At 40.9% G+C, this 13,801-nt stretch overlaps 1 protein-coding gene across 7 annotated transcripts in view; it reads left to right on the top strand.

The window, feature by feature from the left end:
• The first annotated feature begins 3,405 nt into the window (after positions 1 to 3,405).
• LOC106570928 (PDZ domain-containing protein 2) overlaps positions 3,406 to 13,801 on the top strand; it is a 241,900-nt gene continuing 231,504 nt past the window's right edge. For all 7 annotated transcript variants that reach the window (XM_045695434.1, XM_045695431.1, XM_045695433.1 and 4 more), the window contains exon 1: positions 3,406 to 3,899. The gene's annotated coding sequence lies outside the window, so the exon portion shown is untranslated. The remainder of the gene's footprint in view (positions 3,900 to 13,801) is intronic.

Raw genomic sequence — 13,801 nt, 5'->3', positions numbered from 1 at the left:
GTGAAGAAGGCACAGCAGCGCCTCTTCAACCTCAGGAGGCTGAAGAAATTCGGCTTGTCACCAAAAACACTCACCAACTTTTACAGATGCACAATCGAGAGCATCCTGTCGGGCTGTATCACCGCCTGGTACGGCAGCTGCTCCGCCCATAACCGGAAGGCTCTCCAGAGGGTAGTGAGGTCTGCACAACGCATCACCGGGTGCAAACTACCTGCCCTCCAGGACATCTACACCACCCGATGTCACAGGAAGGCCAAAAAGATCATCAAGGACAGCAACCACCCGAGCCACTACCTGTTCACCCCACTATCATCCAGAAGACGAGGTCAGTACAGGTGCATCAAAGATGGGACCGAGAGACTGAAAAACAGCTTCTATCTCAAGGCCGTCAGACTGTTAAACAGCCATCACTAACATTGAGTGGCTGCTGCCAACATACTGACTCAACTCAAGCCACTTTAATAATGGGAAAATTGATGTAATCAATTTATGACTTGCCACTTTATATGATTTATATTAGATAATGTTTACATAACCTACATTATTCATCTCATATGTATATACTGCACGCTATACCATCTACTGCATCTTGCCATCTTGATGTAATTAGATGTATCACTAGCCACTTTAAACAATGCCACTTTATATAATGTTTTCGTAACCTACATTACTCATCTCATATGTATATACTGTACTCTATACCATCCTGATGTAATGTATCACTAGCCACCTTAAACAACGCCGCTTTATATGTTTTCATACCCTACAATACTCCTCTCATATGTATATACTGTACTCCATACCATCTACTGCATCTTGCCTACGCCGTTCGGCCATCACTCATTTATATATGTTTATGTACATATTCGTATTCATTCCTTTACACTTGTGTGTACAAGGTAGTTGTTGTGGAATTGGTAGATTACATGGTCGGAACTAGAAGCACAAGCATTTCGCTACACTTGCATTAACACCTGCTAACCATGTGTATGTGACATTTTTTTTTAATTTGATTTGATTTGAAATGATGTCAATTAGCCTATCAGAAGCTTCTAAAGCCATGACATCATTTTCTGGAATTTTCCAAGCTGTTTAAAGGCACAGTCAACTTAGTGTATGTAAACTTCTGACTCACTGGAATTGTGATACAGTGAATTATAAATGAAATAATCTGTCTGTAAACAATTGTTGGAAAAATGACTTGTGTCATTCACAAAGTAGATGTCCTAACCGACTTGTCAAAACTATAGTTTGTTAACAAGAGATTTGTGGAGTGGTTGAAAAATGAGTTTTAATTACACCTACCTAAGTATATGTAAACTTCCGACTTCAACTGTATATGAAATGATAAATATTAAATGTTCAAGGGTTAGGCAGCTGATGATTATCAGGATATAAACATGTATTGATGGATAACAAAGACAAGAAATTGTCTGTTTCATTAATTGAAATATGCATATTCTACTTTTTGTATGTTTTTTAATTATAGGATTGTATGTAATGGGAAGTTTGGTCACCTTGGTGACTGCATCTATTGTCTGGACTTCCTCCCCCCATACTGTTTAAGAATCCTATTACAACTTCCTGGACTTCCTCCTAGACTCTTTTTGAATCCTATTACAACTTCCTGGACTTCCTCCTAGACTCCTTTAGAATCCTATTACAACTTCCTGGACTTCCTCCTAGACTCTTTTAGAATCCTATTACAACTTCCTGGACTTCCTCCTAGACTCTTTTAGAATCCTATTACAACTTCCTGGACTTCCTCCTAGACTCTTTTAGAATCCTATTACAACTTCCTGGACTTCCTCCTAGACTCTTGCCTGTTTGCAGTTTTGTCCTCTCTGCATTGTTTTGTTTTGTCTTCTCTGTCCCATCTCCCCTCTCCCCACCTCCCTCCCCCCATGGGCTCATGTTGTATCAAATTGAATTGGTCACATACACGTGTTTAGCAGATGTCATTGGACACATACACATGTTTAGCAGATGTCATTGGTCACATACACATATTTAGCAGATGTCATTGGTCACACACACAAGTTTAGCAGATGTCATTGGTCACATACACATGGTTAGCAGATGTTATTGGTCACATACACGTGTTTAGCAGATGTCATTGGTCACATACACGTGTTTAGCAGATGTCATTGGTCACATACACGTGTTTAGCAGATGTCATTGGTCACATACATGTGTTTAGCAGATATTATTACGGGTGTAGCGAAATGCTTTTAAAAATGTTATTTTAATTTTAATAACACAAAAAAATAATTATAATGCAAAGTTGCTTAGGAACAAGACTGCCCTATCTGTCGGCACCATCCTGTTCATCTTATCTATGTAGAAAACAAAGCATCATGGGTAACTCATCTTATGTTTGTAAAAAAATATCCATTGATATTCTATAGAGATATTCAAAATACAATTGATAAATGTAAACGTGACTAAATTAACAGCCAATGGATATTCTCTCTATCCAATCTAAGAGAACAACATTGTGATCCCGGCAATTTAATTCGTCCTCCCTAATCAGAACCACGTGGAGGGGAGTGGCTGTGTAGGGTCTTGTCTCGTTCTTTCTGCTATGTTCTCGGGAGAGAGGGGGAGAGGGGGAGAGAAGGGGGGGAGAGGGGGAGAGAGAGGAGAGAGGGAGGGGAGTGGCTGCGTAGGGTCTTGTCTCATTCTGTCTGCTATGTTCTCGGGAGAGGGAGAGGGAGAGGGAGAGAGAGAGAGACACACAGACAGACAGACAGACAAGTCAGTGTTGTCCCTGATCAGGTGGTCCTTGGGAAATGACTGAGTTAGAATGGAGTCCAGCAGCAACCACCGCATGTTTCCTGGATGAAGAGACCCATTACTAAATGCCCTGAACTAGACAGTCATACTCTGTCAAGTCCCGTGGAGAGGTTTTTAAGAAAGGGTCTGCCGCAACACAGCGACCCTTGGAGCATTTTAGGGGCTAAGTGTCTTGCTCAAGGGCAGCTGGAAATGTTTTATAAATTGTTGTAGGATCAAATGAATGTGTTGTGATATGATTAAATTTACACACACACACACACACACACACACACACACACACACACACACACACACACACACACACACACACACACACACACACACAAAGTTATCAGTAGCACATCACATCAAGGTATATTTCAAGATTTATAAAGTGGTTCAAAGTAGTTTATTACAACTTCAACCAAAAAGTTCTGTTTATCAAATAATTAGTTAATAGTTTATTAACTAATTGTTAAACTGTTAACCCAGTTATACAATTCTTTATACAGATCTTACCATTCTCGGGATCTGATTGGATAGTGTAATCATTTCAATCTCATTATTCTGTCAACTTCTCCCTGATTGGACAGAATGGGCGCTGACTCCGCCCCGTGTGGTCGTAGTTCTGCCAGAGACGGAAGAGCAAGCGAGACACCCCAGTCCTAGATGGTTTTATTTATTTATTTATTTTCTGGTTCAATAAAAGTCAATATGAACTAAGTAGACCCGACCCAGCGGATATTGCATTGGTGTCTATGAGAGACACACCCAGTTAAGAAGACCGGAACTGACTTTTTAAAAATGTTTGTCTGTGATAAAAGGTCTGAGTTAACCGTCTTCATTTATCCACCATCTTTGGTCGTGCTTTGAATACAGAGCATGGAAATATTGCCACAAGCAATGCCCCGAGTGACGAGTGCGCACAGCACTGTACCATGGCAACTTTGATAGGATTCTTCTATGATTCTAACTAACGGAATATTTAGGCAAAGCGCTCATCTGTGGATACATTATATGAAGAACTTTTCTTATTATTTGCTTGTAGAAATACATTTCCCTTGTTTTCAGTCGTTTGAGAAGTCTACGCCTAGGATAACTCTATGTCTTGCTACCCAGACGTAAGTTAACCCCCTTTTTTTTTTTAAACATTAAAAAACTTAAAAGTGGGATTGTGAAATTATTAGTTAACATGCTGTTTAGATAGGTTCTATTCTTCTATTATTTCAATTTGAATGTGTGTTTTTGTTGACAAAAGACCAGAGTTTAGGATATATATTCTAGATGAAAAGCCTCTGTAGGTCGAATAGATCCAAACCTATATAAAGCAATGAATGGAAGATAGGATATATATGTTCAACTTCAAGAGGCCGATAGGGTCTGGTTAACCAACTAAACTGTCCTTTTAATTTAAAGTTTAAAAAAAATCATTCAAGTTTCAAGCTATAGCTCATTTGGTCGCGTTGGTTGTAAGAAAGAGTTGGACCAAAATATTTTTTTTCAAGAGAATGGATATGCAATGGGTGGTGATGTGTTAGCGCCATCTCGACCGCTATATTTGCTTGGCAAATGTAAAATTAGGTTACATTATCGACGGGAGTATGGCGACGTTTGAAATGACGTTTGCATTGTTCTACATAACCTTAAAGGACAGTTTAGTTGGTTAACCAGACCCTATCGGCCTCTTGAAGTTGAACATAAATATCCTATCTTCCATTCATTGCTTTATATAGGTTTGGATCTATTCGACCTACAGAAGCTGTTACTTCGTCTCCTCGTACTGATGAAAATATCAATGGCCTTTACCACCATCCCCCCCTATTTAATCCGGTCTTATTTTTATGATGAGAACTTCTCACTAGTTAGTGATACTATCCAGTCCATGCGAGATCCACATGTGTGTCTGTGTGCGTGAGAGAGAGAAGAGAGATGATGTCTGGACTCGTGATGCCAGGCTCACTTGTTTATGCCATCCTTGTTTTAACCAGATCACATCCAACTGTGTGTGTGTGTGAGAGAGCGAGCGAGCGAGAGAGAGAGAGAGAGACATGATGTCTCTGCTTATAATACTAAAATAGATTTGAATTAATTTGGTGACACAGTGATATTTAAGTGCCCCTTTGAAAACTACTGTAAAACCCACTCACTGAGTGTCCCTTTGATAACTACACCGATCAAAAATATAAATGCAACATGCAACAATTTGCAACAAAGATTTTACTGAGTTATAGTTCATTTAAGAAAATCAGTCAATTGAAATAAATTCATTAGGCCTTAATAATGTATGAATTTCACATGACTGGGAATACAAATCGTTTTATTTATTTAACTAGGCAAGTCAGTTAAGATCAAATTCTTATTTACAATGACGGCCAAACCCTCCCCTAACCTGGACGATGCTGGGTTAATTGTGCGCCGCCCTATGGGACTCCCGATCACGGCCGGTTGTAATACAGCCCGGGATCGAACCAGGGTCTGTAGTTTCCTGTCCTGCTAAGCATTCAAAATGTAACAAGTACTTTTGTATGTCAGGGAAAATGTATGGAGTAAAACGTACATCATTTTATTTTGGAGTGTAGTGAAATAAAAGTAAAAGTTGTCAAAAATATGAATAGTAAAGTACAGACACCCCAAAAAACTACTTAAGTAAAAAATACTTTAAAGTACTACTTAAGTACTTTATACCGCTGAAAACCAGTCAGTATCTGGTGTGACCACCATTTGCCTCATGCAGCGTGAAACATCTCCTTCACATAGAGTTGATCAGGCTGTTGATTGTGGCCTGTGGAATGTTGTCCCACTCCTCTTCAATGGCTGTGCGAAGTTTCTGGATATTGGCGGGAACTGGAACACGCTGTAGTACACGTAGATCCAGAGCATCCCACACATGCTCAATGGGTGACATATCAGGCCGTGGAAGAACTGGGACATTTTCAACTTCCAGGAATTGTGTACTGATCCTTGCTACATGGGAACGTGCATTATCATGCTGAAACATGAGGTGATGGCGTCGAATGAATGGCATGACAATGAACCACAGGATCTCCTCATGGTATCTCTTCGCATTCAAATTGCCATCGATAAAATGCAATTGTGTTAGTTGTCCGTAGCTTATGCCTGCCCCATACCATAACCCCACCACCACCATGGGGCACTCTGTTCACAGTGTTGACATCAGCAAAACGCTCGCCCACACGTCTCTCATCTGCCAGGTACAGTTGAAACCGCGATTCATCCGTGAAGAGCACACTTCTCCAGCGTGCCAGTGGCCATCGAAGGTGAGCATTTGGCCCACTGAAGTCGGTTACGGGGCCGAACTGCAGTCAAGTCAAGACCCTGGTGAGGACGACGAGCCGCGCTGAGAGGACAGAGTAATTCTTTGCTTGTGTAAACCCACAGTTTCATCAGCTGTTTGGGTAGCTGGTCTCAGACGATCCCGCAGGTGAAGAAGCCGGATGTGGAGGTCCTGGGCTGATGTGGTTACACGTGGCCTGCTGTTGCGAGGCCGGTTGGACGTACTGCTAAATTCTATAAAACGACGTCGGAGTCGGCTTATGATAGAGAAATTAACATGATATTTTCTGGGAAAAGATCTGGTGCAGTCAGCGTGACAATTACAGGCTGTGGCATTGTGTTGTGTAACAAAACTGCACATTTTAGAGTTGCCTTTTATTGACCCCAGCACAAGGTACACCGGTGTAATAGGCATACTGTTTAATCAGCTTCATGATATGCCACACCTGTCAGGTGGATGGATGATTTTGGCAAAGGAGAAATGCTAACAGGGATGTAAACAAATTTGTGCACAACATTTGAGAGAAATAATTGTGTGTATGGAACATTTTTGAGATCTTTTATTTGAGCTCATGAAACATGGGCCCAACACTTTACATGTTGCATTTAATATTTTTGTTCAGTGTAATTTAAAACCCATTCACTTCATCATAAGACTCCCTCTCCTTTTGGTGATGCCCACTGACCGAACTGTACAAAAAGTGTAGGTTATATACATCCTATAGTAGTATGTAGGTCTACATATCTTTTGCTTGCTTTGACGTTTATAGGATTTGTGGAGAGTTTAGTAAGCCGTTTGGATTTTTACATTTTTTTATTTATTTAACTAGGCAAGTCAGTTAAGAACAAATTCTTATTTACAATGACAGCCTAGGAACAGTGGGTTAACTGCCTTGTTCAGGGGCAGAACGACAGATTTTTACCTTGTCAGCTCGGGGGATTCGATCCAGCAACCTTTCGGTTACTGGCCCAACGCTCTGTTCGAATGTATTTGGAATCTTCCTAAATGTGTAATGCTGTGGAGGTGTAGTAGATAGAATTTCATTTAATTAAATGTATAACTAATATATTGTTTTTATGCATGGCTTATTTAAATGCAAGTAAAACTAAATGCATGCTCTTTAACCGATCGCTGCCTGCACCTGCCCGCCCGTCCACTATCACTACTCTGGACGGCTCTGACTTAGAATATGTGGACAACTACAAATCTTGGCCAGGTCGCAATTGTAAATGAGAACTTGTTCTCAACTTGCCTACCTGGTTAAATAAAGGTGAAATAAAATAAATACAATTTAAAAAATACCTAGGTGTCTGGTTAGACTGTAAACTCTCCTTCCAGACTCACATCAAACATCTCCAAAATGAAATCTATAATCGGCTTCCTAATCCACAACATAGCATCCTTCACTCATGCTTCCAAACATACCCTCGTAAAACTGACTATCCTACCGATCCTCGACTTCGGTGATGTCATTTACAAAATAGCCTCCAATACCCTACTCAATAAATTGGATGCAGCCTATCACAGTGCCATCCGTTTTGTCACCAAAGCCCCATATACTACCCACCACTGCGACCTGTACGCTCTCGTTGGTTGGCCTTCGCTTCATACTCGTCGCCAAACCCACTGGCTCCAGGTCATCTACAAGACCCTGCTAGGTAAAGTCCCCCCTTATCTCAGCTCGCTGGTCACCATAGCAACACCCATCTGTAGCACGCGCTCCAGCAGGTATATCTCTCTGGTCACCTCCAAAGCCAATTCCTCCTTCGGCTGCCTCTCCTTCCAGTTCTCTGCTGCCAATGACTGGAACGAACTACAAAAATCTCTGAAACTGGAAACACTTATCTCCCTCACTAGCTTTAAGCACCAGCTGTCAGAGCAGCTCACAGATTACTGCACCTGTACATAGCCCATCTATAATTTAGCCCAAACAACTACCTCTTCCCCTACTGTATTTATTTATTTACTTTGCTCCTTTGCACCCCATTATTTCTATTTTTACTTGCACTTTCTTCCACTGCAAATCTACCATTCCAGTGTTTTACTTGCTATATTGTATGTACTTCGCCACCATGGATTTTTTTTGCCTTTACCTCCCTTATCTCACCTCATTTGTTCACATTGTATATAGACTTATTTTTCTACTGTATTATTGACTGTATGTTTGTTTTACTCCATGTGTTACTCTGTGTTGTTGTATGTGTCGCACTGCTTTGCTTTATCTTGGCCAGGTCGCAATTGTAAATGAGAACTTGTTCTCAACTGGCCTACCTGGTTAAATAAAGGTGAAGTAAAAATTAAAATAAAATAGAGGCATTGGGGCTGGGAAGGGGTGTGGGAGTAGGGCTGATGTTGACAACTGTTAATACAAATCCAGACACAGGAAGCTTTGTGGACTGAAGCTGTCTCCATCTCTAATCAAATCAAACTTTATTTGTCACATGCGCCGAATACAACAGGTGTAGACCTTACCATGAAATGCTGACTTACAAGCCCTTAACCAACAGTGCATTTCAAGAAAGAGTTAAGATAATATTTACCAAATAAACTAAAGTAAAAAATAATTAAAAGTAACACAATAAAATAACAATAACGAGGCTATATACAGAGGGTACCGGTACCGAGTCAATATGCGGGGGTACAGGTTAGTCGAGGTAATTTGTACATGTAGGTAGGGTTGAAGTGACTATGCATAGATAATAAACAGCGAGTAGCAGCAGTACAGGAGGGGACTGAGCACGCATCCCTGAGGGGCCCCTGTGTTGAGGATCAGCATAGCAGACGTGTTGTTACCTACCCTTACCACCTTGGGGCGGCCCGTCAGGAAGTCCAGGATCCAGCTGCAGAGTGTTCAGTCCCAGGGTCCTTAGCTTAGTGACGAATTTTGAGGGCACTATGGTGTTGAATGCTGAGCTCTAGCAGTAGCAATGGTGTTTGAAGACTTCGGGCGTCAGAGGAGAGAGAATCGAGGAGTTTCATCACCCAGAAACAAAAACAGAGCTGTCAGCAAAGTGTGTGTGTCAAATCAAATTGTATTAGTCACATGCGCCAAATACAACAGTGAAATGCTTACTTACGAGCTGCTAACCAACAATGCAGTTTAAAAAAAATACAAGTAAGAATAAGAAATAAAAGTAGCAAGTAATTAATGAGCAGCAGTTAAATAGCAATAGCGAGACTATACACAGAGTCAATGTGCGGGGGCACCGGTTAGGTGAGGTAATATGTACATGTAGGTAGAGTTATTAAAGTGACTATGAATAGATGATAACAGAGAGTAGCAGCGGTGTAAAATAGGGGCGGGGGGGGCAATGCAAATAGTCTGGGTAGCCATTTGATTAGATGTTCAGGAGTCTCATGGCTTGGGGGTAGATGCTGTTTAGAAGCCTCTTGGACCTGTGTGTGTGTGTGTGTGTGACTGAACAGTCTGTTAGGGTAATGACTTTACTACTGCAGGGTTTGGACTCTGTCATAGTGGGGAGGGAAGAGCATGGATGGTCATATTTATGTTTGTCTGTTTCCCTCCACCATCTGAGTAAACTCAACAGGATATTCAGTTGTCTGTTTCCCTCCACCATCTGAGAAAACTCAACAGGATATTCAGTTGTCTGTTTCCCTCCACCATCTGAGTAAACTCAACAGGATATTCAGTTGTCTGTTTCCCTCCACCATCTGAGTAAACTCAACAGGATATTCAGTTGTCTGTTTCCCTCCACCATCTGAGTAAACTCAACAGGATTTTCAGTTGTCTGTTTCCCTCCACCATCTGAGTAAACTCAACAGGATTTTCAGTTGTCTGTTTCCCTCCACCATATGACTATTTATCTCCCCAATCAGTGATAATAACATAGTGACTGTGGCGTAGCAGCTAAGGTTGAGTCGACAGTCACAAGGTCCAGGGTTCAAGCCCCAGTTGGGACTACGCCCTGACTTTTCTACAAAATGAGCTCTGTCTGGAGGCCTCCAGCTCGTTCATACCCTCGGTTTCCCAAAACGACAACACCAAAACTGTCCTCTTTTACCCCACAATATCAGACTGCATCAGAACATGATCACATGCTGAAGGCCAGAAGGCTCAGGATGCTGGATCTATTGTTTTCTATTTATAAACATAGGAAGTATTGCTGTATTTATAAACATAGGAAGTATCATTGTATTTATAAACATAGGAAGTATTGCTGTATTTATAAACACAGGAAGTGTCGTTGTATTAATAAACATAGGAAGTTTTGTTGTATTTATAAACAGGAAGTGTTGTTGTATTTATAAACACAGGACGTATTGTTGTATTTATAAACACAGGAAATATTGTTGTATTTATAAACATAGGAAGTATTGTTGTATTTATAGGCCAAACAGAGGAAGCGGATGATGGGACAGTAACGAGACGATACTTCATTGGTACTATAGGAACTTTCATAGGAAGCAAAGCTGGCCGAAATAGAGATGCGCTTGTTTTGACATGTTTACCTATGACTCAATTAGCCTGACCCCAGATCTGTTTGATAGATCTGTCACACCAATAGCCATATCTGTGCTGTCTTGTCAACTATGGCCATGATCAGGCTGTGACATAATGGCTTCCACCAGAGAAAGATGAGGCTAACCAATGAGAGCCCTCCTCACACTATAAACAAGTTGTACAGTGCTTTCGGAAAGTATTCAGACCCCTTGACTTTTTCCACATTTAGTTAAATCTTTTTTTCCCCCTCATCAATCTACACACAATACCACACAATGACAAAGCAAAAACAGGTTTTTGCAAATTTATTGAAAATAAAACTGATATCACATTTACATAAGTATTCAGACCCTTTACTCAGTACTTTGTTTAAGCACCTTTGGCAGTGATTACAGCCTCAAGTCTTTTTGGGTATGACACTACCAGCTTGGCACACCTGTATTTGGGGAGTTTCTCCCATTCTTCTCAGCAGATCCTCTCAAGCTCTGTCTGGTTGAATGGGGAGCACTGCTGCACAGCTATTTTCAGGTCTCTCCAGAGATGTTAGATTGGGTTCAAGTCCGGGTTCTGGCTGGGCCACTCAAGGACATTCCAAGACTTGCCACTCTGGAGCAGGTTTTCATCAAGGATCTCTCTGTACTTTGCTCCATTCATCTTTCCCTTGATCCTGACTAGTCTCCCAGTCCCTGCCACTGAAAAACATCCCCACAGCATGATGCTGCCACCACCATGCTTCACCACCATGCTTCACCGTATGGATGGTGCCAGGTTTCCTCCAGACTTGACGCTTGGCATTCAGGCCAATGAGTTCAATCTTGGTTTCATCAGACCAGAGAATCTTGTTCAGACCAGAGAATCTTGTTTTCTCATGGTCTGAGAGTCCATTAGGTGTGATGGGTTCTGATTTCTAAACTTGAAAATTTGAAATATCCTTAGTCATGTCACTGAGAGAGAGCGAGAGAGAGAGAATGTAGAATGTTTATGTTCTGTCAGAACATGTTATTGTTAGACATCAGGTATCCTATGAAAAGGAGAAGTGCCACAGTTTGGTACAAGTCAACAGGACAGCCGTGAGTTGGGGAGGAGTGAGGAATTTGGGCCGAGGAAGAACAGGCATCACTAAAGTTCTGTCTAGCAACAGAGATGTATTGGCTGTCCAGATGTGTAACAAGACTCAGCATAGGAGTAAGGTTTAAATACCAGTGCTTGTGTAAATACGTTTTTGTAGGTTCAGATGTCTGACCCATTGGGTGAATAAACTTGGTTTGAGCGTTACCTAGTTGTCTGTTAGTTTTTACTTTGTCTATTTAGAACCTAACAGGTGCCTTTTGGCAAACTCCAAGCAGGCTGTCATATGCCTTTTACTGAGGAGTGGATTCTGTCTGACAACTCTACCATAAAGGCCTGATTGGTGAAGTGCTGCAGAGATGGTTGTCCTTCTGGAAGGTTCTCCCATCTCCACAAAGGAACTCTGGAGCTCTGTCAGAGTGACCATCTGGTTCTTGGTTGATTCCTCTGTTTGGCCTGGTGGCCAGCTCTAGAAAGAGTCTTGGTATTTCCAAACTTCTTCCATTTAAGAATGATGGAGGCCACTGTGTTCTTGGGGACCTTCAATGCTGCAGACATTTTTTGCTACTCTTCCCCAGATCTGTGCCTCGACACAATCCTGTCGACCTCATGGCTTGGATTTTGCTCTGACATGCACTGTCAACTGTGGGACCTTATATAGACAGGTGTGTGCCTTTCCAAATCATGTCTAATTAATTGAATTTACCACAGGTGAACTCCAATCAAGTTGTAGAAACATCAAGGATGATCAATGGAAACAGGATGAACCTGAGCTCAATTATGAGTCTCATAGCAAAGGGTCTGAATACTTATGTAAATAAGGTATCTGTTTTTTATTTGTAAGAATTTGCACAAAACAATCTAAAAACTTGTTTTCACTTTGTCATTATGGGGTATTGTGTGTAGATTGACGAGGGGAAAAAATTATTTAAGAAATTTTATAATAAGGCTGTAACAAAACAAAATGTGGAAAAAGGGGTCTGAATACTTTCCGAATGCACTGTCTTTTTTTATAAGATTATCTTTGAGAACTAACAATCACCAAAATAAAAACTAGACTGAGAGAATCTAAATGTCAGAAAATGCGATGGCGTGGGACAACCCCCATTGATTTTGATATAATGTTTGAGTCACTCAGATAGCATAAGAACACAGCGTAAGCCATGACAAAATGTGTATAATTGAACAACATTTGCTTTAAAACTGCACATTTTATATCAGCCAAATGGCAAAATGTGTAGAATTGAAGGAAATTTTCTTTAAAATTGGCTTTTTTTTAAAAACTCAGTACCATGACAAAATGTGTAGAATTTAAGGAAATGTTCTTAAACATTTTTTTTTTTTTACTCAGTCCCATGACAAAATGTGTAGAATTGCACACCCACGACCAAAACCCCACCACGAGTAACAAGTTACAACATATATTTGTAGCATTTGATGCATTTTGAGGTTTTTCAATTAGGTAAAAGCTAAACTATATTTCAAATGGTGTCAACATAATTATATTTTTATTCATTTCCGGGTAGAATCTCCTTTTAAAAAGTCACCAGTCGTTCTCAAGGGAGCAGGCCCCCGGACACCCCCAGTTTTCAGAACATCTGACTGTAGTCCAGAAAAGCTTTCAGGCCACCTCTCCCTCTATCTATTCAACCAACTTCAGACATTAAAATCATTTTAAACCCGTTCAATCCTGTCTATGGACAATTACATTTACATTTAAGTAATTTAGCAGACGCTCTTATCCAGAGCGACTTACAAATTGACACAGATCATCCAAACACAGAAACCCCTACAACTGTCTGGTCTAAATCCTGCAGAACTGCCCTCCAACAGCCCACAACCTTAAAGCCAAACCTAAACCTAACCCTTAACCTAACCCTGCAACAACCCACATTCTGAAAACTTAACCCTGCAACAGCCCACATTCTGAAAACTTAACCCTGCAACAACCCACATTCTGAAAACGTATCCCTGCAACAACCCACATTCTGAAAACTTAACCCTGCAACAGCCCACATTCTGAAAATGTAACCCTGCAACAACCCACATTCTGAAAACTTAACCCTGCAACAGCCCACATTCTGAAAACTTAACCCTGTAACAGCCCACATTCTGAAAACTTAACCCTGCAACAGCCCACATTCTGAAAACTTAACCCTGCAACAGCCCACATTCTGAAAACTTAACCCTGCAACAGC

This window comes from Salmo salar, chromosome ssa15, assembly GCF_905237065.1.
Source record: "Salmo salar chromosome ssa15, Ssal_v3.1, whole genome shotgun sequence".
NCBI classification, from domain to species: domain Eukaryota; kingdom Metazoa; phylum Chordata; class Actinopteri; order Salmoniformes; family Salmonidae; genus Salmo; species Salmo salar.
The sequence above is the reverse complement of the archived record's forward strand: the minus strand, read 5'-3'. Positions and strand labels throughout refer to the sequence as shown.